This window comes from Hylobates moloch, unplaced genomic scaffold, assembly GCF_009828535.3.
Source record: "Hylobates moloch isolate HMO894 unplaced genomic scaffold, HMol_V3 SCAFFOLD_17, whole genome shotgun sequence".
Classification (NCBI taxonomy): domain Eukaryota; kingdom Metazoa; phylum Chordata; class Mammalia; order Primates; family Hylobatidae; genus Hylobates; species Hylobates moloch.
The window spans coordinates 12,067,128-12,090,360 of NW_026652292.1; the positions used below are offsets into that span (position 1 = coordinate 12,067,128).

The 23,233-nt window shown below is 36.9% G+C and overlaps 1 long non-coding RNA gene across 1 annotated transcript in view; it reads left to right on the plus strand.

Moving 5' to 3' along the window:
* The first annotated feature begins 1,280 nt into the window (after nt 1-1,280).
* LOC131381609 (uncharacterized) overlaps nt 1,281-23,233 on the plus strand; it is a 33,267-nt gene continuing 11,314 nt past the window's right edge. Inside the window, exons 1-2 of the long non-coding RNA XR_009210462.1 lie at nt 1,281-1,355; nt 21,185-21,224. This is a non-coding gene — a long non-coding RNA (uncharacterized LOC131381609). The remainder of the gene's footprint in view (nt 1,356-21,184; nt 21,225-23,233) is intronic.

The following is a 23,233-nucleotide window of genomic DNA, read 5'->3' on the forward strand; positions in this document are numbered from 1 at the left end:
AGAGACAGAGAGAGAGTCTCTTTTTATAAGGACACCAATCTCATCAGATTAAAGCTTTACGCTGATGCTCTCATTTAACCTTAGTTAATTCCACAGAGGTCTATTTCCAAATGCATCACGTTGGGGGCTAGGGCCAAAACACGAATTTTGGGGGAACACAAACATGCGATTCACAGCAGGGCCACTGCTATTCTATCTGCTGGTTCATAAGTCTTTCTCTTCTGATTTCAGACATAATATCACAACATGCTCATTTATTTGTGTGCATAATACATCCTAGAGATGCATAGTATAATATCTCTCTCTGTCAGTGATGGGGTTTCAGGTGCACATTCTCTCTTCCCAACAGCTTTTAGGTTGTGGGGTATATAGTATAACCAGTGGATCTCTTTGACCTCACTTGGTCCTCACTATATCCTCACTTTCTTGCTGTAAATTGTGTCACTTGGTCTGCTGCAATGTTAACAAGAAATCCCATATCAGTTGAAAATACATTTCATAAACAGATAATAATGATGGTTGAGGCCTTATGGGTAGGAAGGCAAACTAAACTAAACATATGTGCTTACTCCTGTTATAATAAATCATCTATCCTTTCCATTGTGGAAGAAGATCAATATAATCACCTCACTAACAAGATGATGATTGCTCTCCTCAAGGGATAGTGCCATATCAGAACCTCAGGTTTTCTGTTTCTGTAGGTTTGGAGTTTCAGCAGCAGTGCTAGTAAATCATCTTGGTGAATAGGCGTTCATGCTGTGTCTAGGTACATCCTCAATCCCTGTAACTATGATAATTCAATCTATATGCCAGTCCAAGTGTGGCCAATGATATAAGTAACTGACTTCAACTGGTCATCTTATTGACTTGGGTTTTTTAGTGCATTGTTCATGATAGATGTTATCTGTTGGAAATTTATGTATCACATGAGAATCCTCACAATTTGTGCCCACTTCTATATGTTAGCCACAGATGTCGATTCCTCAATTGATCTCTTTGTCCCTAATTTCCAACATTTTTTATACCCAGACACTTACTAACCATTCAAGCCATGCTTATTGGCCCCCATGTGAAATAAATTCTTATTTCAGGCCATCTTTCTTTTCACTCAAAATGAATGACATGATTACCTGAAACTTGGTCAATGGGAATATTTCCTCTCTCTGCTGTTTTCAAGGCCACTCTGAGTGGAGCTAGAGTATGGCAGGTCATTTTTATTTTGTACATCTACAGAACATTCATCATTAAACAAGTTTGACATTTTTTTCTTCTTTCATCAGCTGCTCATAAGGAAACCTCCATTTGGCCATGGGCGTGAGCTGCAGTAGAGAGAACAGTGTGATGTGGTGGATGAGGTGGGTCTCAGTCCCTTGCTTATGCAGCTTACTTGTGTCCTCTACCCTTGCTAGTACCTTATCCCAGGTGTGTGTGTGCATGTGTTTCGGGGCAGGCTATATAATTCTCTATCACCAGTGCCACACTTTGTTCCTGCAACCTAAATGTATACATTGTGATCATCTTCTGGGAATTGGAATAAATCACACAACATCTTTTTCCACTATGGCTACCTCTACCATCACAGGGGTTCAGGATTGTATTAATCAAGTAGCAAGACTTCTTGCAATGCTACCTGTACCTGCTAGAGCATCTTTATGTTTCTTGTAACTTATTCAAATCTAGCAGCCTGTGTTGTCACTTGATAAATTGACAGAGGCAGTTTTCAAGTACAGAATATGCTGCCTTTAGAACCTACAGAGACAGTTTCCCTTATATAAGAGTATCTGGGAAAAGGCTGCAGGTCCCTTTGGGGATAAGTGGGTAAATCATTATCTTCTTCATTTTTACCCAAACTTTCCTCCATTCCATATCTGAGATCCAGGAACTGTTCCAGGGCCATGATTTTCATTGAGGTGCCTGCTCTCTGCAACCTGATCATCTGACCTTTGTTCCTTTTGGTTATAGATTGAACAACACCCTTGTTGGGTGTCCATAAGTACATCAGAGCTCTTTTTGGGTCAGGACTCCCAGTTGCCTTTCTTACCTAGTTATCCATTAGGATTATTTTGCCCTCTGTCTTAGTCCATTTTGTGTTGCTATAACAGGATACCACAGACTGGGTACATTACAATGAATATCAATCTACTGGCTCACAGTTCTGGAGGCTGGGAAGTAATAACAAGATGTCAGCAACTGATAAGGCCCTTCTTCCTATGTCTTAACATGGCAAAATACATCACATGATCAAAGAGCAAAAAGAGGATGAGAGAGAGTAAAAGGTGGTGAAACTACTCCCATAAAAAAACAAGAACAAAAAAAAACACTCTCATGATCATGGCATTAGTCCATTAATGAGGCCAGAGCCCTTCTGACCTAAATACCTGTTAAATGTCTCACCTTTCAGTACCATCAATTGGTTATAAAATTTATTTTCTTAATTTTATTTTTAATTGACATGTAATAATTATACATATTTATGGGGTACAGAGTGATACTGTGATACATAGCAATTAAATTTCCACATGAGTTTTGGAGGAGAAAACCATTGTAATGAAATCATCCTCCTTGCAACTGATGGATAAGAGCTGCCATGTGGCCTCTACTAGTTCAAGATCCTGCTATTTCAGTTGCTATCAGGGAGCACAGTATCTCCTACCACCAAGATGTCTAATCCTATTTATAGCTCTTCCTTACCAAACTTTATACTTCAACCCTCTTGATCCAACACTCTCAATATCTGGGCCCAAATGTACTTTTCCTGCTCCTGCTAGAACATATTGTTTGGGTGCTGCAGCAATGTGGGATACAGTTTCTTTCCTCTCTTTGTAGGTGCAGTACCTTCCTTGCTTATCAATAAAGGAGGTGTAATTAGAGTCTGAGGGAGGTATATGTGTCTTATGAAAAGCAGGAACCCCTGAAATGTCTCAGTGAAAGGGAAGACCTCTAGCCAATCACAGGAAAGACTGGGCTATTAACGCAGGACCAAAAAGTTCAAGGAAATCTGGAGACTCCAGGCTTTAAGTGGACCAATCCAGATGTTCTTATTCCAAGTATAAGGGTCTCATTCCTTCACATTCTTACTCCTCCATATTCAGTGTCCTGACCTTGGCATACCAAATGGCCAAATGTTGGGGAGTCAACTTTCTCTGGAGCTCTCTGCTGTCATAAACAAGACCTGATCTGTATCCTTATCTTTTGCTGTCCTTTGGATGTATGAATTAAGAGTCTCTCTAGGCCGGGTGCAGTGGCTCAAGCCTGTAATCCCAGCACCTTGGGAGGCCAAGGCAGGCGGATTACAAGGTCAGTAGATCGAGACCATCCTGGCTAACATGGTGAAACCCCGTCTCTACTAAAAATACAAAAAAATTAACCGGGTATGGTGGCACATACCTGTAATCCCAGCTACTTGGGAGGGTGAGGCAGGAGAAACACTTGAACCTGGGAAGTGGAGGTTGAGGTGAGCTGAGATGGTGCCATTGCACTCCAGCCTGGGCAACAAGAGTGAAACTCCACCTCATAAAAAAAGAGTCTGTCTATGTACTACAACATCATCTCCTGTTTTTCATGAGTTGTCTTATATTGGAGTTATTTACCTTCAGCTTTTGATGACCTTTTCTCGATGCATTGATGATTCCCAGCAATAACCATCCTATTCCATATAATTACTACCTCCTCCAAGCCCATCAAACACCTGATATAGAGTGCACATTAGCATTTTCGCTTCCATTGGTATTTCACCCCAGGTCACCAGCAGTGAAAGCTGAATGTCTACACCACAGCCACCTGCCATGGCCAATAAGGGCTTCTACCAAAAGTAATAATGTTTTAACTGCCAGACAGTAACCGGGTAATACAGCTTGAAAAATTCATTTCAGAGTCAGCCTACTATGACAACAGAAGTTGGCACCAACTGTCAATAAACAAGATTCCCGGAAAACAGATACAGTGAGTCTCTGAAATTTCTGTACAAGTGGTTTACTCAGGTGGAGAGGTGAGGAGAGTAGAATTGGGCATGTAGAGAGATTGAACTGTGATGAAATTTCAGTGGGGGCCTCAACTGGATATTATGGAGAGCTCTGGAGCTGGAAATTCCTTGGCTTGCCTCAACTGAGGTAAGGCAGCCATGTCTTTTTACTCCTACACCAAGTTATTGATTACAGGCTGCCCCCAGGAAGGAGGCATAAGATCAGGCAAAGCACTTTCCTTCAGTTGAGAATAGTTCCTAGAGAAACTAGACCGTGAGTAGTCAGCTGACAAAACAAGATAGACAAGAAAAGCAGTTGCGAGACTGACTGCCTAATTCCCAAAGCAAAACGTGGTTGGCACACAACAGGGTTCAAGGGATTCTGGGTCTGTAAACTGGCTCTACTCTGAAAATAAATTGAGGGGCTGTGGGCTGTGATTCTCTGTTTTTATAATTCAAATTAATCTTTTGTCCATTCGACCTAGAGGTTTTCTCCTTATATAAATTAAGTAGGAATCCATCAGGCTTCCTATCAATTTCACTTCTAGGAACACCGTTATTAATCAGCCAGTGCGAGAGCTCTACGTGAGTCGGACGATTCTGATTGCAGCTTTCCCTCTGCTGGCCATTATGGTAGTAGCTGTGCCCACCTTGCCTTTGACGGTTGAGTGCTGCCACTTTGCCCCTGCCACCTCGGGATCCAATTATTCCCATTGTATTTAAATTTTGTAGTTTCGTGACTGAGATTCCCACTGTTAGATCTGACATAAAGAGAAGAGCAATTACAGGGCTCTTCAGAGATGCAGGTGCTGCCCTCACAAATCTATTTCACAAGGCACTGGTCAAGGATATATCTTCTGGACCCTCCCAGCTGGGATGAGCAGGTCTAAAGTGACTAATCCACTTCACCGTCCCAATCTCCCTCAGCCCTTAGATCTCTTCCTCTACATTAAACCAAGGGAAATCAGGCATTTCCAGCTCGCTCACAGTGGGCCATCTTTTAATTCGTATTTTAGATAACCAAGCAAATAAGCTATTGGAACTTTTTCTAACTTCCCTAGCTGCAACATTAAATGCAGAGTCCCTACTTAGTGGGCCCAAATCAATAAATTCGGCCTGATCCAACTCTATGTTCCTTCCACCATCAACCCATACCCTTAATATCCATTCCCATGCCTGTTCTCCAGATTTCTGGTTATACAAATTAGAGAAGTCAAGCAGTTCTTTTCTAGTGTAGCCCACCTCCTCATGGGTCACACTCTCAACTTCACCTCTACGGACCTGCCAGAACGTTAGTCTAGTTTTAGGTCTAAAAGCCAACAGGGGTGTTGGGGGTTGGGATTCTCCTCTTCCTGAGGAGAATCAACATTATTTTGCCTGGCAACTGCTTCAGAAGAGATCATCGCTGTTGCCTTAGGCAGCACCAGGGTTTATCTCTTCAGACAAAGGCAGAAAGGTTAATGGCAGCATGGGTGGAGGAGGGGATGTTGCCACTACTGAGGATGGGGAAGCTGTTCCTTCTGGCAAAAAAGGTTCATCAGGGCTTACAAACTCAGTGTACCCAGCCTCATCAGGGTCCTCCCAGATGTCCCCATTCCAAGTAGCAGGGTCCCATTCTTTTCCAATCAATGTCCTCACTTTAACAGTAGACACCTGGCGAGGTTGTGCATGCACCTTTCATTGCAGGTCAGCCACTCACATAATAAGAACTTAAGTCTGTTTCTCCATGATTTCTGCTCTTTCTCGACTGGAGGTAACACTTTTACTCAGGGCAATGATAGCAGATTTGAGGCTTAGTAGCTGCTTTTGAAGCTGGGAGACAGAATCCCTGAGTGCATTATTTTCTTTCATCATTCTCTCCAGTGAACTTGGGAGCAACCAACCAGCTTCATTATGTTCCTTGGTTCTCCACATATGATCAAAGGTATTATGTATAGAGTCACTAAACTCCTTGCCCCTCATGAGGGGTGAATCAGGAGTATCAAATGCATTTATTTTGCATAACTGTCTAAAATCTTCGTGCCTAGGACTATCAGTGTTCTCCATATTATTAGAAATAGAATCCTTAGCATTTTTGGGTCTAATCATATTAAGCAGCCAACTCCAGAAACCCTAAAACCAATGAAAGAACTCCATTTTTAATATTCTGTTCCTTTAGAACCACTCCTGATACCAAAATCTGTATTAGTCAGGGTTCCCTAGAGGTACAGAACTAATAGGAGATGATAGATAGATAGATAGATAGATAGATAGATAGATAGATAGATAGATAGAAAGATAGACCTATAAATATCTATCTATCTATAAAGGGGAGTTTATTAAGTATTAATTTATATGATCATAAGGTCCCACAATAGGCTGTCTGCAAGGACAGCCAGCCTGAGTCTCAAAACTGAAGAACGTGGAGTCTGATGTTCTAGAGCAAGAAGCATCCAGCATAGGAGAAAAATGTAGGCTGGGAGAGTGGGCCAATCTCACCTTTTCATGGTTTTCTGCCTGTTTTATACTCACTAGCAGCTGATTTGATTGTGCCCACCAGATCAAGGGTGTGTCTGCCTTCCCCAGCCCATTGACTCAAATGTTAATCTCCTTTGGCAACACCCTCACAGAAACACCCAGGATTAATACTTTGCATCCTTCAATCCAATCAAGTTGACACTCAGTATTAACCATCTCAATAAGCAAGTAAAAAATACTGGAGGAAAGATCTTCTCAAAATTATAAGACATATGAAGACATACATGACTGCTTACTTATAAAACCATATCACAGTAAAATTTCCCAATTTGAGTCAATAGCTGTCTACTTATTGACCACAATGAATAGAATATTGAGCATAGACAGGCACCAAAGTGCAGAACACTAAATCTTCGTTTTAACCAGTCTCATTATATGGAAAGAATACCTTAATTTATTCAATCCATTTGTGTCAACTTGTGTTCAAACATCTGTCACTGTATAGACAATTTAGGTGACACAGAACTAAGCACATGACCTCTAAGTTTATGATTAATTGGGATAGTGAGGAAGATATAAAATGAATTATATTAAATGAGATATAGAAATGGGTAGTACAGAAAATAAACCAAAAAAATGTTGAGAGGAATTGATTTCAAATTTGAAGCCATTTGTGTTGTCATACATCTGTTATCGGTATCCATCAGAAACATTTCTAGAAAGAAATTCACAGAGAGCTATGGGATGCAATAACCAACAAAGATGATCACATAGGTATATGGGTAAGCAGCTCATGAAGACTGAAATCAATACCAGAACTTGAAGTAAATAGGCTAAGAAAAGAACACGACGGGGGCAATCAGAAAATAATGCCTCCTAAGCAAAAAGAAATTATTTTTAAATATTTATATATATGTAGATAGATAGATAGATAGATAATTTGTTTTGTCTCTATCAATAAATGTTTGGCAGTTTTCAAATGGTTTAAGATACCAACCATCTGAAATATAGGTCACTGACAATAGGTGAGCCAGAAAATCAGTATACTACATCTAAGGAAGAATTGATTTGTTTAAAAGGAAAGAATACAACTTGACCAAAAGTTAAATAGAAAATGAATCTTACACTTTACCCCACAGATGAAAATATATAAACTCTGAAACCACACACACACAAACTATTACTAAAAGGTTCTCATGCAAGTTTAAGTCTGAGATATTCTTGTCCAGGGACTGATAATAATGAATTGTTCTATATTTTATTTGCTTACTGCCTAATTGTTATACCTCAACTTCACAGGCAGTTATTAGTGCAGTAGAGTGCAGATTATACAGGTTTCAAATAATGAAGTGTGAATTATCAAGGACAAAAATCAATATTTCTACAGAAAATATGCATCTTTATTACATACCTAAAATGGTGCATTTAGCCCTTAAAATGGTAATGATGAGCATGTGATTTTATTTTCTGTTAATGCTAATAGTATTCTTTTTAAAGTCAGTGTTCTTTTGTTTTACTGAATCTTACTGGAATTTATTTAATAGATTGGGTCTTCTCTGGACAGAATAATCAATACTTGATTCAAACATTGATCATATTTTAGTTCTTGGGATAAATGAAGAGTTCATGAGTATCCACCATATGTTTATAATTAAAACTAACATATGTGGCTAGTCAGTTTTCCCAGCACCATTACCATTTACAAAGAATAGGAGATCCTTTCCCCATTGCTTGTTTTTGTCAGGTTTGCTGAAGATCAGATGGTTGTAGATGTATAGGGTTATTTCTGAGGTCTGTGTCCTGCTCCATTGGTCTATATGTCTGTTTTGGTACCAGTACCATGCTGTTTTGCTTATTGTTCCCTTGTAGTATAGTTTGAAGCCAGGTAGCATGATGCCTCCAGGTTTGTTCTTTTTGTTTAGGATTGTCTTGTCTATACAGGGTCTTATTTGATTCCACATGAAATTTAAAATAGGTTTTTTCTAATTCTGTGAAGAATGTCAATGGTAGTTGGATGGGAATAGTATCGAATCTATAAATTACTTTGGGCAGTATGGCCATTTTCATATTGATTCTTCCTATGCATGAGGATGGGATGTTCTTCCATTTGTTTGTGTCCTCTCTTATTTCCTTGAGCAGTGGTTTGTAGTTCTCCTTGAAGAGGTCCTTCACATGTCTTGTTACCTGTATTTCCAGGTATTTTATTCTCTTTGTAGAGATTGTGAATGGGAGTTCATTCATGATTTAGCTCTCTGCTTGCCTATTACTGGTGTAAAGGAATGCTTGTGATTTTTGCGCACTGATTTCATATCCTGAGACTTTGCTGCAGTTGCTTATCAGTTGAAGAAGTTTTGGGGCAGAGATGATGGCGTTTCCTAAATATAAAATATTGCCATCTGCAAACAGAGACAACTTTACTTCCTCTCTCCCTATCTGAATACCCTTTATTTCTTTCTCTTGCCTGATTGCCCTGGCCAGAACTTCCAATACTATGTTGAATAGGAGTAGTGATCCTTGTCTTGTACTGGTTTTCAAAGGGAATGCTTTCATTTCTTTTTTTTTGTATTCCAACATTTTTATTTTAAAATAGTTTCAAATTTACAGAAAAGTAGCAAGAAAAATTCAGAGAATTCTTACATTTGTCTTTTTTTTTTAAACAGGAATATCTTTTATTTCTCAACATTATTCAGATAGATTACTTCCCTCACATATAATCAATCCTAAGGGGAAATTGCCAATTTCCATGTTTGTGGAAAATCCATTTTCTTTTTTTTTCTTTTTTTATTATTATTATACTTTAAGTTTTAGGGTACATGTGCACAATGTGCAGGTTTGCTACATATGTATCCATGTGCCATGTTGGTGTGCTGCACCCATTAACTCGTCATTTAGCATTAGGTATATCTCCTAATGCTCTCCCCCTCCCCCCTCCCCCACCCCACAACAGTCCCCAGTGTGTGATGTTCCCCTTCCTGTGTCCATGTGTTCTCATTGTTCAATTCCCACCTATGAGTGAGAAAATGCGGTGTTTGGTTTTTTGTCCTTGCAATAGTTTACTGAGAATGATGGTTTCCAGTTTCATCCATGTCCCTACAAAGGACATGAACTCATCATTTTTTATGGCCGCATAGTATTCCATGGTGTATATGTGCCACATTTTCTTAATCCAGTCTATCCTTGTTGGACATTTGGGTTGGTTCCAAGTCTTTGCTATTGTGAATAGTGCCACAATAAACATACGTGTGCATGTGTCTTTATAGAAGCATGATTTACAGTCCTTTGGGTATATACCCAGTAATGGGATGGCTAGGTCAAATGGTATTTCTAGTTCTAGATCCCCGAGGAATCGCCACACTGACTTCCACAATGGTTGAACTAGTTTACAGTCCCACCAACAGTGTAGAAGTGCTGCTATTTCTCTACATCCTCTCCAGCACCTGTTGTTTCCTGACTTTTGAATGATGGCCATTCTAACTGGTGTGAGATGGTATCTCATTGTGGTTTTGATTTGCATTTCTCTGATGGCCAGTGATGATGAGCACTTTTTCATGTGTTTTTTGGCTGCACAAATGTCTTCTTTTGAGAAGTGTCTGTTCATTTCCTTTGCCCACTTTTTGATGGGGTTGTTTTTTTCTTGTAAATTTGTTTGAGTTCATTGTAGATTCTGGATATTAGCCCTTTGTCAGATGAGTAGGTTGCGAAAATTTTCTCCCATTTTGTAGGTTGCCTGTTCACTCTGATGGTAGTTTCTTTTGCTGTGCAGAAGCTCTTTAGTTTAATGAGATCCCATTTGTCAATTTTGGCTTTTGTTGCCATTGCTTTTGGTGTTTTAGACATGACATCCTTGTCCATGCCTATGTCCTGAATGGTATTGCCTAGGTTTTCTTCTAGGGTTTTTATGGTTTTAGGTCTAACATTTAAGTCTTTAATCCATCTTGAATTAATTTTTGTATGAGGTGTAAGGAAGGGATCCAGTTTCAGCTTTCTACATATGGCTAGCCAGTTTTCCCGGCACCATTTATTAAATAGGGAATCCTTTCCCCATTGCTTGTTTTTGTCAGGTTTGTCAAAGATCAGATAGTTGTAGATATGTGGCATTACTTCTGAGGGCTCTAGCTTTTTCCCATTCAATATGATATTGGCTCTGGGTTTGTCATAAATAGCTCTTATTATTTTGAGATATGTTTCATCAATACCTAGTTTATTGAGAGTTTTTAACATGAAAGGATGTTTAATTTTATCAAAGGCCTTTGCTGCATCTATTGAGACAATCATGAGTTTTTGTCTTTGTTTCTGTTTATGTGATGAATTACGTTTATTGATTTGCATATGTTGTACCAGCCTTGCATCCAAGGGATGAAGCCAACTTGATTGTGCTGGATAAGTTTTTTGATGTGCTGCTGTTCTCAATTTCACAGTATTTTATTAAGGATTTTTGCATTGATGTTCATCAGGGATATTGGCCTGAAATTTTCTTTTTTGTTGTGTCTCTTCCTTGTTTTGTATCAAGATGATGCTGGCTTCATAAAATGAGTTAAAACTGGACATCTTCCTTATACCTTATATAAAAATTAAATCAAGATGGACTAAAGACTTAAATGTAAAACAGAAAACCATAAAAACTGTAGAAGAAAACCTAGGCAATACCATTCAGGACATAGGAATGGGCAAAGACTTCATGACAAAAACACCAAAAGCAATTACAACAAAAGCCAAAATTGACTAATGAGATCTAATTAAACTAAAGAGCTTCTGCACAGCAAAAGAAACTATCATCAGAGTGAACAGGCAACCTACAGAATAGGAGATAATTTTTGCAATCTACTCATCTGACAAAGGCCTACTAATGTCCAGAATTTATGAGGAACTTAAACAAATTTACAAGAAGATAAAAGCAGCCCCATCAAAAAGTGGGCAGAGAATATAAGCAGACACTCCCAAAAGAAGACATTTATGCAGCCAACAAACATATGAAAAAAAAGCTCACCATCACTAATCATCAGAGAAATGCAAATCAAAACCACAATGAGATACCATCTCATGCCAGTCAGAAAGGCGATTATCAAAAAGTCAGGAAACAATAGATGCTGGTGAGGCTGTGGAGAAATAGCAACACTTTTACACTGTTGGTGGAAATGTAAATTAGTTCAGCAATTGTGGAAGACTGTATGGTGGTTCCTCAAGGATCTAGAACCCGAAATACCATTTGACCCAGTAATCTCATTACTGGATATATACTCAAAAGAATATAAAGTATTCTACTGTAAAGACACATGCACACCTGTTTTATTGAAGCACTGTTTACAAGATCAAAGACATGGAACCAACCCAAATGCCCATCAATGATAGACTGGATAAAGAAAACATAGTAAATATACACTATGGAGTACTATGCAGTCCTAAGAAGGAATGAGATCATGTCCTTTGCAGGCACATGGATGAAGCTGGAAGCCATCATTCTCAGCAAACTAACACAGGAACAAAAAACCAAACACCACATGTTCTCACTCTTAAGTAAGCACTGAACATTGACAACACATGGACACAGAAAGGGGAACAACACACACCAGGTCCTGTTGGGGGGTGAGGGGAGGGAACTTAGAGAATGGGCCAATAGGTGTAGCAAACCACCATGTCACATGTATACCTATGTAACAAACCTGCACATTCTGCATATGTATCCTTTTTAGAAGAAATAAAGAAAAAACAACATATATAATTATAATTTAAACCAACATATATATTAATTATAAACATATACTATATATTTATTTATAAGATGTATTATGTTTCATTGTAAACACTACATATATATATATGTATATATGTAGTGTCTCTTCCAGAATTCTATCATACCTTCAACCTTGAGAAGAAATATCTGAGCAGCTAGCCTAGTTGTAAAATACAACAGGGTGCAAATTGTACTCTTTACTGGGAGTACCTCAATTCCAGAGAAAACTTTTAAATGAATTTGTAAAAGTGTTTATGCAAGGTTAAATGCTAAGGAAGAAAAGCAGTTAGCATTAAAATCACTCAGCTCATGTTTGATATTTCTGTAATAAAGGATGATTATCCTTGACTTTAGATTATGTATCATGATTATAACTTTCATAATATAATTATTCACAAAATTCTCCAAATTAGCCAGGCTTCTCAAACAAATCCAAAATTTGAATCTATATTGCTTTCTCTTGCTTGAATGTCCTGATTACAATCAGCAAATCTCAAATACTTTCCTCAGTTCTAAGTTGAATGCTACATATATTTTATACTAATTATGACTTTAAAATTTAACTATAATTCAAGAGACAACTAAAGAAAAACAAAGCAGCACTTTTGTGAATGTCTCATTAATTTTAATTAAATTTTTAAATTTACCCTTCCATCCTACATTTATAGCAAAATTACAAAGCTTAAGGCTTTTAAGCCCTGTCTACTTGAGTAAGTGAGAGTTAGCTTTGTTTTATGATGATACTTGGTTGAATTCTGGGAGTGTGGAGGGTGGGGAATCGACTGTTTTCCAGAAAACACTGATGTCCCTATTTCTTTCATAATAAGTTCTCTTCCAGAAGCTTTCTACAACTGAGATGACAGTTGCCTAAGGATACAGCAGGTCTTCCCTTTATAAGTCTTTCTCTCATGGAGCATGTAGTTATGGTGGATGCAAATGTGGGCTACTGATATGGTGGATTCAAGAGTTGGCTACTGATATGGTGGATTCAGGAGTGGGCTGGGCCAGGAATGGTCAAGTTCAGTGGCCCTCTGTAACTTCTACTGCCTTCTATGAATTCTCAGTTCTACTCACAGTTTCTACCACTTCCAGTAACTTGGTAGCTTTTTCTTCGAATCACTGTCTCTACAAAACCTTAGCTCATTGTTAACCAAATGTTAGGCAAGAATTTACTAAATATTCACTGGTCAATACCTCCATGAAATCTTTAACAAACTAACCTTAAATCCTGATTACTCTTTGCCATAGTAATGTCTAATAGAAATTTGAAAGTAGTCTTCACCAAGCAAAGTTTTCATTATCTCAAGCCCATGCTATCTGAAAATCTAGCTCTATGTGAAGATGAAGACTAAATAGCATAAGTTAAGAACATCCAGTAGAAGAAATAACAAGAAAAGGAAAGAAATCAAATTAAGGTGCAACACAATCTATGTAATTTGACTATATTTTGACTGTGTGTGTATATATATACACACACATACATCCTCATGAAAAACATATAAGAATGTGTCAGAACATGATTTTTTTGTTGTTCTTTTTTTGAGACAGATTTTGCTCTTGTTGCCCAGGCTGGAGTGCAGTGGCACAATCTCAGCTCACTGCAACCTCCACCTTCCAGTTTCAAGCGATTCTCTTGCCTCAGCCTCCTGAGTAGCTGGGATTACGGACACCTGCCACCACTCCCAGCTAATTTTTGTATTTTTAGTAGAGATGGGTTTTCACCATGTTGGCCAGGCTAGTCTCGAACTCCTGACCTCATGATCCACCCACCTCGGCCTCCCAAAGTGCTGGGATTACAGGTGTGAGCCACTGTGCCCGGCCCAGAACATGATTTTTTTTAATTAGTATTCTTATTATTTAAAATTATGTAAAATTCAGGTAAATTTTATGTAACTAAAACTAGAAGTCTGAATGTTTTGTGAAGCATGGAAGGAATTATTAGGCAGATAACAAAAGTTGGAGAAACTCAGTGTGTAGACGATCTTGTTCTAAAGCCTTAAACAACACATTTCATGCTACTTAGCTCCCAATACTAAAGTGAAAAACTCAAGTATTGTTTTTCCCAACCTCCCTTGCAGCTAAAGGTGGCCACGTAATACAGTTTTTACTCATGATATTTGATGTGAGATAATGCTTTTGATAGGAAAGGGGAAAAGAAGCTGGCAAGGTACTTCCTCCTGAACCCTTCTTCCTGCTTAAATACAGAGATGATTATTGAAATTACAGAGATAAGACTAGGCGTGGTGGCTCATGCCTGTAATCCCAGCACTTTGGGAGGCTGGAGTGGGTGGATTACCTGAGGTCAGGAGTTGGAGACCAGCCTGGCCAACATGGTGAAACCCCATCTCTACTAAAAACACAAAAATTAGCTGGGTGTGGTGGTGTGTGCCTCCACGCCTGGCTAATTTTTATATTAGCTACTCAGGAGGCTGAGGCACAAGAATCACCTGAACCCAGGAGGTGGAGGTTGCAGTGAGCCAAGATCGCACCACTGCACTCCAGCCTGGGCGACAGAGCAACGGAGAGACTCTGTGTCAAAAAAAAAAAAAAAAAAAAATAGGAATTACAGAAATATTGGCTATTACATCATTAAGCCACTGAATCAAAGCAAACAATTTCCTTCTGGTGGACTTCTTATATAAGAAACATACATGTTATATTTGCATAAGCCATTACTGCCTTATTGTAGCATTTTCTTTTTTATTTCAAATACATGTTGCTTAAGTGAATCTTTGAATTACGCTGCTGCATTTTCTTGTTTTTTACTCCTGTACAAAATATACAGACTGATAAATGATACACAGATGGATAGACAGACAAATAGTCTGATCGAAAACAGATGCATAATATATCAACACTATAAAGGGAATAGTGTCTGAGTTCCAACAGCCTGGCTTTAATTCCCTGTTCCATTACTTAATATCTGTGCAACCTCAAATGAATTCGTTTATCGCCCTGTGCTTTAGTTTCCTGTATTTAAAATGCATTTTCTAAAAAATAAATTAAAAATGCATCTTATGACAGTTATTATTCAGTTAGTTTAAGGATCATAAGAATGAATACATACAACACTAAAACTTAGCATTAAACCAAAGGCAACAGTAGCGCATTGACTTTTAATTTTTCTCCGATGACATACAATATAAGATAATAGAATTGCACATTTAAATAAAATACACATTTGAATTAGAATATTCAGAATCAATCATTGGGCTCCTACAGAAAGAGATGAATACTTAAAATTTCTCTAATACTTTAGCCTTGTCATCAGTTTCATATTTTTTTCTTTTCGTTCTGTTCCTATGGCTCTTTTGATGACATTAAACCATCTTCCCCTCTCTGCCCCAATATCATTCTTCCCCTTTCCTCAGGACCCTGGAGGATTAGCTTGAGCTTATCAAGGAAGGTTTCCAAAACATATACAGTTTTAAAATATGTTAAATATAGATGTTTAAGATAATCCAGTAGCCTTTTTTCTCTACATTTCATTGCTCTTAGGTTAGAGCTATCTTTTAGCTTAAGCTCTCTGTTAGGGAATGAGGAGACTCAAAGAAGAACTACTTGTCTACATCTGAGATCTGAAGCATCTTGAACAACTCAAAAGGGAAATGGAGTTGAAAAACCAGAGTACCTCTTTTATTAATGATGAAACAGACATCAAAAGAACCTAGAACAGAGACAGTTACTCAAGCATCACTGGGCCTCCTGGGGCTGACACTAAATTTAAAGTAAAAAAGGATAGAGATGGACACATGCTCTATGAGTATTATTTATGAGGGTGGGACCTGAGTTCCCTATGCTCAGTTTCTTCTTGCACACGCCTCATCAGATTACGACCTTCCTCATTCCCCAGGGAGCCATGAGTTAGGAAGTGAACAGGAGACTACAATGCCATGTGAGCTGCCCTCCCTGACTAGAGGAATGCCATGCTAACTGTCCTGTCTGAAAACCTACCAGTTGCAAGGAAACATTACAAGAGGAGACAAAGCCTTCACCCTCAAGGCTGGTTCAAGTTGTACCTCTCTTACTTGATATTAAGGGCCCTATATATTTCCTAAATTAATGACTTCTTTCTTTCTCTTTCTTTCTTTTCTTTTCTTTCTCTCTCTTTTTTTTTATTTTGGACAGGGTCTCACCCTTTTTCCAGGCTGGAGTGCAGTGGCGTGATCTCAGCTCACTGCAACCTCCACCTCCCGGGTTCAAGTGATTCTCCTGCCTAGGCCTCCCAATTAGCTGGGACTATAGAAGTGCACCACCACACCCAGCTAATTTTTGTATTTTTAGTAGAGATGGGTTTCACCATATTGGCCAGGATGGTCTTGATCTCTTTACCTCGTGAACCACCCACCTTGGCCTCTCAAAGTGCTGGGATTACAGGCGTGAGCCACCACCCCCAGCCTGAATGACATATTTCTAATTCATTGTTTTCTTCTTGGTTGTGGTAGGTATAATCGATGCAAAATAATTAATTAAGATTATTGGCCAGGCGTGGTGGCTCACACCTGTAATCCCAGCACTTTGGGAGGCCGAGGCAGGCGGATCACAAGTTCAGGAGATAGAGACCATCCTGGCTAACACGGTGAAACCCCAACTCTACTAAAAATACAAAAAATTAGCCAGGCATGGTGGCAGGTGCCTGTAGTCCCAGCTACTCAGGAGGCTGAGGCAGGAGAATGGTGTGAACTCGGGAGGTGAAGCTTGCAGTGAGCTGAGATCGCACCACTGCACTCCAGCCTGGGCGACAGAGCGAGACTTCGTCTCAAAAAAAAAAAAAAAATTATTACTTTTCTAATAATTTATAATATTTACAACCTCGGCTCAACAAATTCACCAGCCCAATCTGCCAGAAATATTTGATAAAAACACTAATATTCCTGGGAATAGACCATTTAAAACAATTATAAGGTTTTATGAACAGTGATATAAGGTTGTTTCACTGTAGCATACATACCAGCAAATCAAATTAATGAATATTTATCAAAGTATTATGGTCTGTAAAATATAGTGCTAGTGTTATAAGGAATAAAAAAATGATGTGACAAAGGTCATTAATACTTGGGATGTTTGATTTTTTTCAAAATCACTAATGCAAATTTAGTTGGGGATATAAAGACCAAACACAAAAATATAAGCGGCAATGCCAGAAATGTATACCTTATCAACAAGGCTATGAAACTGTTACTACACAAAATCTTATTAATTTTCAAAACAGAATTTATAACACTAGCTGTGCATACAATGCAGGGAGAGATGTCATTGAGATGCTAAAGCTACCTAGAAGAAGGGATCAAGGTTATGAAGGAAGAAACGAAAGAGTAAAAAACGAAGGGATGGATAAACCCTTCCCAAGATCACCTAACCCAGGCCCACATAAGTACTTCCTCACATCTTACTGAGACATCCCACAGTTCCCCATGGTGTGCGTTCCTCCTCACTTCAATGTGTCTTAAACCAACCTGTTCAGTTGCAGATGTGTTCCCAGTGCTGTTTGGTTCTAAGTCATTGGCACAACCATGCCCCTGTAACTCACCCTTAATTTTTCTTTGCGTGGTAGATGACATGCTGCCACTTTCAATTTGTAAAAAATAGAAAACGTATATTCTTTTCACATTGAATCCTAGACACAAAGCTACCACTTGAGAATACAAATTGGTGTATGCTGTGCAAGCAAGAGGTGAAATGAACATATAAAACTAAACAAATAAGGGAGAGATATGTCCACCTTTATCTCAGTTATTTCAAACACAGATCTAATGGGAGGCACATGCATAGCCATCCATCATAATTGTTTCTTCCTATGTTTTCACTCTTAGTGTGCCTGGCGGAATTTTTAAAATCAGTTACGGTTTCAGTCTCTGAAAAATGATCCCATGCGAGGGAATCTTTATTGTCATGGACGTGATATATATTCTTGTTATTTTTTCCTTGAAAGCAGAGAATATTCTATAATCTTTAATATAGAATGATTTATTTCTTCATTTCACTAACCAACATTTTTTTTGGATTGAAAGAATTATTCTGCATATTGCTATCCCAGCTCCTAGTAATTTATGTGATTTTTATTCTGAACCAATTAATCAATTTACATGTTCATCCTCTCATAATTTTTGTTTGTGTCTGAATTTACAAAGGTAATGTCCAACTTGATTCATTAACTATATTTTATAAACTGTTACTCCTTTGTGTGAATTTCAATTAGGATTTAGAGAGAAAATACTATTTTTCATGCCTAACAGACTTTGCTTACTTTTCTTCATTTCCATATATTCCTAACTAAGCACTGTTGGCCTGTAAAGAAGGCTTCATTAAGGTTCTAGCATAAGTTGAACTAGTATTCTAAACTAACCACCACAAGATAACTCTAACTCAGCTACATTGAGCCATGTGTATATCCTTTCAAACTATCTTATTAACTCTAATTTTATCACTCTGTAAATTGAGTAAGATGAGTCTTCTCAGTTTGTTCATTTTCAGAATTGTTTTGGCTGTTTTAATAACTGTGACTTTTCATGTAATTTTAGAATCAATTTTTGGGTATCTCCAAAAAAAGTCTTACTATTATTTAGAATAGGATTGCATTGAATTTTTAGATAAAATTGGAAAGAACTGACATTTTTTAAAAAATATTGACTCATCCAATCCATAAAGATGGTTCATCTCCCAATTTTGTTAGATCTTCTATGATATCTTCAATCAGTGTTTCCTGGTTTTCTCTCTACATATATCCTGTACATATTTTACTTCTTAAATTTATATCTAACTACTTCCATTTTTGTTGCTACTATATAGGGTTTTTGTGTTGATTTTGTTCCCAATTCCAGTTTTTCATGGCAAGAATGAACAATATATATATGAAAACAATTGACTTTGGACATTGGCACTGTATCCTGTAATCTCGCTAAACTCATTAACTAGTTCCAGAAATGGTTTGTTGTGTTTGCAGTTTTTTGGAATTGTCTACGTAGGCATCTGTGTCATCTGCAAATGAATATAAATTATTCCTTCTTTTCCTTTTTTATATGTATGGTTTTTGCTTTTTATCTCCCTTTATCACAATAGCTGGGAATTCTGGTACAGTGTTAAATAGCAATGGTGAGATTATATCCTTGCATTGTTTCTAATCTTAGAAAAATTTCATTTCCAGATATTAAGTATGAAACTAGCTGTAGAGTTTCTTTGTTTACCTATGCCCTTTATGATGTTAGGCACTTCCATTCTATTTCTAGCTTTTTAGTTTGTTTTATAACTTTAAGTTCAGGGGTACATGTGCAAGATGTGCAGGTTCTTGTGGTGTTTTATCGTAAGTGTTGCATTTTGTTCATTGCTTATTTTGCATCTATTGAGATGATCACATGTTTTTCTAAGTCTGTTAATATAATAAATTATATTTTTGTACTATTTGTATTTTAACTTTATAACATTTAGAGTTATATTAATGTAATAAATTATACTGCTGTATTTACAAATGATGAAATATACTTGCATTCCCAGAATGAACCCCACTTGGTCATAGTCTTTAAAATTCATTTTAAATATTGCCAGATTGAATTCACTAATACTAAGTATTAAGTATTTCTGCATCTATGCTCATGAGACGTAATGATATTTAGGATTTTGTAATATATTTGTCTAGTTTGGCTACTAACAAAACATCCCTTCTTATATTTTCTGAGAGAGGTCGTATATAATTGCTGTTAATTATTTCATCAATGTAGAAGTCACCAATAAAACTATACTGGCCTAATGTTTTCTTTTGGGAAAGCTTTACACTACTATTTCAATTGCTTATTAGGTATAAAGCTTTTTAGATTATCTGTTTCTCTTTCAGTGATTTTTGTAGGTAGTGTCATTCAAAAAATTCAACGACTTAAGTTGTGCAATTTATGGATGAAGAATTGTTTGTAGCAGTTCTATATTATCCTTGCAATGTCTATGGAATCAATAGTGAAGACCCCTCTTTATTTCCTATTGGTCATTGGTATCTCCATTTTTTTTTCTTTGCTAGCATGACTAGAACTTTATTAATTTTGCAGATTTTCTCAAATCTGCAAAAGAACGAATCTTTGGCTTCAGTAATTTCCCCTATTGTTTCTCTATTTTAAATTTCATTGATTTCTACTCTAATTTTTATGTTTTTCTTGTGCTTACTTTAGAGAGAGAAATATTTTAAAGTTGTTCCTGCATGTAGAACAAACTGTAAACATCCTGAAAAGATTTGATAGCCAGTCTACTTTCTGTCCATCACCTATAGACACCCTCTTCCTTCTCAAGTCAAACTCAGTGGGTCAGTCATGTTCACTACTATGCTTTTATGGAGATGGCTACCAGAGAGTGGAACCACACTGTGGAAGAAGCTTCTGTCTTCTCTGACAAGGAAGAGGAGGTGACATCTTAAGTTCTATGATAATAACATACAAATACATTCAATATATCTAGATTTAAGTCATATACTTCTAATAAGGTAAGTTGAAAATAATTAGACTCAGCTGTTCATATGCAGAAGCATGTAGTAAGCATAAAAAGGTGATTTTGGACTCTATGATGATTCTGCATACAATTTTTCTCTGGTTAAATTATTTCATTTTTTTCCCAAACTGCCCTCAAGCCTACTAGATTAAGAAAAAACTAAATTATGTGATTGTTAAAAATAAAGATCAGTAAAAATATATTAACTTTCCAAATGTAAAATAAGGCAGCTGGTATTCACATTGCACAATGCTTTATTAATAGAGACATATGCATATTGGAGTTGTGCAGAGTAAGGATGTGTCTCCAATATGCATAGGTTTTTCTTAAAATAGTGAAATCTAAAGTGAGCACTCTGTTTAAGAATTAATTACAGGAGTTGTGTAGTCAGTGCAATATCATGTAACTTTTGTATGTTTGTAATTTAATGTTCAAAGAATATCAGAAATATAAATGTCTAGAAAGAGACAAAAATAATTGCTGGAAAATAACTTACGCTTTTGACCCACATTGGGTTCCTCCTGAGTTTCATGTTTTATTCTATTTCAATTATTACTTTCTTTCTCCAGATGCCCTTAATTGTACTTTAACAACAGATTGCAGTTATATGTATGTACTATTCTTTTTATTATACCAGTTTGCTATTCCTTAGTATATGATGTTGTTGTGCCTCTGTATTTTATCCTTCGACTTTTATCTCTGTTTTAAGTATTATATTTGAATACATAAAACGATGCCCAAACTGTTTTGAATGGTAAGCTGAAAAGTTTTTTTTTTTTTTTTTTCAAGGCAACTTTCTTCTCAGAAGCGAGCTCTCCCTATCTGTGGAAATATTTTTGTATTTTCTCATGGAGCCTTACAATTTATAAGGGATTTTATTTCTTTCCATCTTTTCTAAATTGAATAATCCCTTATAAGCTCCAACAAAGATCTTCATTGTTCACTGCAACATTATTTATGAGAACAAATTATTAGAGACAACTTAATATACATAGAGGGCCATGATCAAATATAGACTTTGTCAACATAAATGTCTTCCTGTTAAAAAACAAGGGAGATATAGAACATATAGAGAAATATAAATACATATATATATGCCTATTAAAAAGAATAAAGGACACTAGGACATATTAACATGGAAGCATATCATTGGTACATCACTGAGTGAAAAACTGGGGAGTGTGTTTACTTACGGGTGTATAAGGCAACAACTTTATTGTAATAAAGTACCCATCTTTGCCTGCCTGCCTAGTTCTCTCTAACCTGACTCAATAAAGCATAGCACATAGAAGACATTAAATAAATATTGTTTGACTCACAAATCTCTAGAAGAAGGTAACCCAGCTATTAATCATGGTTACATAAAAAAGTGAGATTATGAAGATATTTGGAGAGAGAAGCAAGATTTTTCACCCATATATATATATATAGAAAGAGATAGTTTAGATATTTCACCACATACACACACACACACACACACACACTATATATATAATCTACAGCATAGTATATGCATGTGCACTAAAATACTGCAACTATATAACATATCTCTATAAAGTGCTAGAAAGCCAATAAATATTTGGGGAAAAATAATTTAAAAATTAGACATACCGATTAGTAACATTAATTATCACAGAGCTTGTAAACTTCAGTTGTCTTTGTCTTCTGAGAGGCTATGATGTAAATCCCAAAGTAGGTTGTGATGTGGCAGCTTTATTTCAACATTCCAGATAAATCTAAAATTTAGCATTGTGGTATCCATTGGTTTAGAGGTGGCTTTCCTGCCCAAGTACTCCCTTTATTTTAGAGAGAAAAAACATTAACAAGCATATATATATATATATATATATGTAATTTTATATATAAATATGTATGTGTATATATATATATACACGTGTGCTTTTTTATTTATATATACATTTTATATATATATAAAATTACCAACTGCTGTAAATAAGATAAATAGGATACTTCTGGTAAATAATGGGGCAGGAGGGCTACTTTTTTAATATCTTAGTTAAATAACTATAAATCATAAACAGAATTTGGATTGAAGATAAAAAAGAAAACATGAGAAGAAAATAGGTATGAGACAAAGATAGGAAGAGAGCATTCCGGGCAACAGAAAACAGACTCTAAAGCAAAATAAAGTTTTACCTATTTAAATAACTGAAGAAAGAATGGTGTATCAGAAGTCTAGTCAGAGAAAAACTTGGACAGAAACAAGTGTTAGTGATATATTAGCTAAGGTAGGCCACCATATGCTATAATAACAGATGGAACCCAATGTGGAATGGATTAATATGAAGAATGATGTTTCAGTTGCACTTAGTCCAGGACATATGGCCCTAGAGCATCTGAGGGATATAGACATCTCTTTCTCCAACATATGCACTATAATTTACCATGTAGCATTTAGCAGGCAAGTGAAATGAACAAAAAGAGCATGAAAAAGGCACGCCTGCTCTTTACTGCTTCAAATCCTAAGTGTTACGGCGCTTCTGTTCAAATTCTATTGTTAAAATAAACAAACACAAGGGATGTGTGAATACAGTTCTGCTCTGTATTCTGAGAAGCAGGTATTTAGTGGGCAACTAACCAGTTGTTGCTGTAAGAGA